Consider the following 2886-nt stretch of genomic DNA (forward strand, 5'->3'; position numbering starts at 1 on the left):
AGTGTAAAGAAGAGTTAGAAAGATAAGAATAGAATCATGAGAGATCAGCATCATTGTCAGTATGTGGTTGTTGTCCTTTCTACTAGAAGAGGAACAAAGTTACATGAAGGATGATGTCTTTTAACTTGCACATGTATTTAAATGAGATGATGAAAAAAGATAAAATAGAACTGAGTTAATTGAACTGGGTTATTAGCAGGTAAGGTAAGAGAAGGAATAGAGTTTAGCTGATAAAAGGAAGAAGGCCATAGAAACAAAGGGAGAATGATGTGAGACTCACTATGACAAAGAACAGGTTCATAGGTCTTTGTGTTTTTTATTTGTTTATTAGACATGACCAGCTCTTTTTGTTTCAATTCCATGTTTTCTTGACAAAGATATGGAAATGGTTGGCCATTTCCTTCTCTATTTAATTTTATACATGATGAAACAAGGAAAATTTTCTGACACTAGTCAAAGATTAAGTGACTTATCTAGGGTCACAAATCTAGCTAAGTGTCTGAAGAAATATTTGAAGGTAAGTTTTCCTTACTCCAGGTCATTCAGTTTGCACACTGTCCCACCTTGTTACCTGAGTATTTTCATGCATTGTGAAAGATGGAATGATAAAAGATTTTCATCTAAGTAGGGAATTTTGGGGTTCAGTAATTTATCACTGCCCACTGTCTGAGAAACATTTTTACTCTTCATATGAAAGAACAGAAGATGATGGAATTTCAATGGGAAAATCTAAGTACTTACTGAGCATAATGTCATACATTTCTCGATAGATCACATTGAATTTGACAGCAAATCATCTTCATAAGGCAGCTAAGGAATGCTGACTTATAATGAAATTCTAGGTATAGTATACTTGCACGTGACTGGAGTTGGATTCCTAGACAACTGTATCCTCCTATTCCTAAACATCTTTAATTTCCTCATTGCTCATAGAACAAGATTTAAAAGCCTAATTATCATTCATTTGGCTTTTTCCAATATTATGTTGCTACTCTTCAGGGGATTGCCCACTACCACAAGACTTTGGAGTGTGAAATGTTTACTGGATAATTTTGGGATTAGAATCATAACATACATCCAGATAATAAGTCGAAGCTTATCCATGGGCAGCACCTGCATTTTGAGTGCTTTCCAGGCCATTTCTATTAGTCCTAATGACTCCAAATGGGCACAGATCAAGAGAAGAACACCAAAATGCATTATTCTATGCTTTATTCTTTTCTGGCTCTCTAATTTGCTATTTGTTGTGATTGGACTTCTTCATCACGTTGTTCTAAAGAACAGCACAGATATTAATGAAGGATGCAACACTGGGTACAGGCTTGTAGATGTAAATAATAAGAATCATATGAAAATTGCAATCATATCATGTGTCTGTGATGCTTTGTTTTTGTGTCTAATGACTTGTTCTAGTGGCTATATGGTTTTAATATTATACAGACACAAGAGACATGTCAATCATATTCATAGTAATAGCCTCTCCATAAGAATATTCCCTGAAACTAGAGCCACCCTAGCTATCCTAATTTTGGTGTGTACCTTTGTTTTATTGAATATACCGAGTCCCATTTTTTTCTGTTTATGCTCCATTTTAAATACACAAGTAATTGGATGATACATATGTCAGCCATGCTCTCTCTGTGGTATCCAACAATTAGCCCTTTTATCCTGATAATCACTGATAAACAGATTCCAAAACCTTGTGCTCATTGATATGTGAAAATCTACAAAATCTCCTTCCTCTATCTGAAGTCAATCCATACAGAAGTACTTTATATATATATAGAAACTTGGATGTTTTACCTAGAAGGATCAGAGAAGAAAATATAAATTAATGAATTATGAAGAAATATTTTCTTTCTCAACTCTAATCTATTTTCCATACTTTGAACTTCCATGAGAAATGGCCAATAATGAAAGTACCCTAATGAACAATCACTCTTTCAGCTTGGGATTATGGGTACTTCCTTAGGGTTGTCTGATACTAACTCCTTTCCCTGTTAACTCCATTTCATGTTTCCCTTTTGAAGGTTTATTTGGAAGATGCCATGCCAGAGAACACCTGGGGTAGTGGGTCCTGGTCTTCTGTAGTTTGCTATAACTTTGCTTATAATACTAATAATTTAATTTTCTGAATGAATTTGCCCATAAGAAACTCACACTTGGTAAAATTCTCAACTTCCAAGGATAGTTATTATTCTTTAATTAAAAGATGAGCCAACAATTTTGTGAAGTACTCTTCTCAGTTTCATGTTGATAATAGATATTATATAAAATAAACAAATAAAGCAAATATAATTGAGAACCAAACCAGGAATGAGAAGGCCCTAAAGATGTTTTCTGTAAATGGTCTCAGATTAATATAAGAAAGAATATATTTGTTCAGTCTTAGAAGTTTAATTATAGGCATATTAAAATAAAAAATATGGGAGACAGAAAATTGTGCATGTTCTTCCTAAAATATTGTTATGTGCAGAAATGAGCAGCCATATTTCTGGGGGTGCAAGCTGGCCCCTTTAGAACACAGAACCTAGCAGAACACCCAGGCCATTTGCCAGGGTGTCAGTTAAGGACAGGGTATAAAAGGAAATCTCCAAACCCCTGGGAACTCCACTTCTTCTCTGACCTCACCTGAAGGGTTAGGGAGGAGTAGGATTTTTGGGATCCCAAGGGTGTTTTTTGGGAGATTCCGTGAGGCAGATAGAAATTATTCAATCATTAGCCAAATATCCAATACTTCCTTTCATAGATAATATTTTACATACCAGCTAGGGAGAAAGCTACAACCAAGAACATCTCCAACTGACCCAGGGGCTGCCCAGCCTCTGGGCTCAGCAACAAGTAACAGAGTTGGGATTTGCCCTCAAGGCTGTCTCATCACTCTGG

General features: G+C 35.6%; 1 pseudogene; it reads left to right on the top strand.

The window, feature by feature from the left end:
• Positions 1 to 817: 817 nt before the first annotated feature.
• LOC123251653 lies at positions 818 to 1713 on the top strand (annotated as a pseudogene).
• Positions 1714 to 2886: the final 1173 nt, after the last annotated feature.

Source organism: Gracilinanus agilis, chromosome 6, assembly GCF_016433145.1.
Source record: "Gracilinanus agilis isolate LMUSP501 chromosome 6, AgileGrace, whole genome shotgun sequence".
Classification (NCBI taxonomy): Eukaryota; Metazoa; Chordata; class Mammalia; order Didelphimorphia; family Didelphidae; genus Gracilinanus; species Gracilinanus agilis.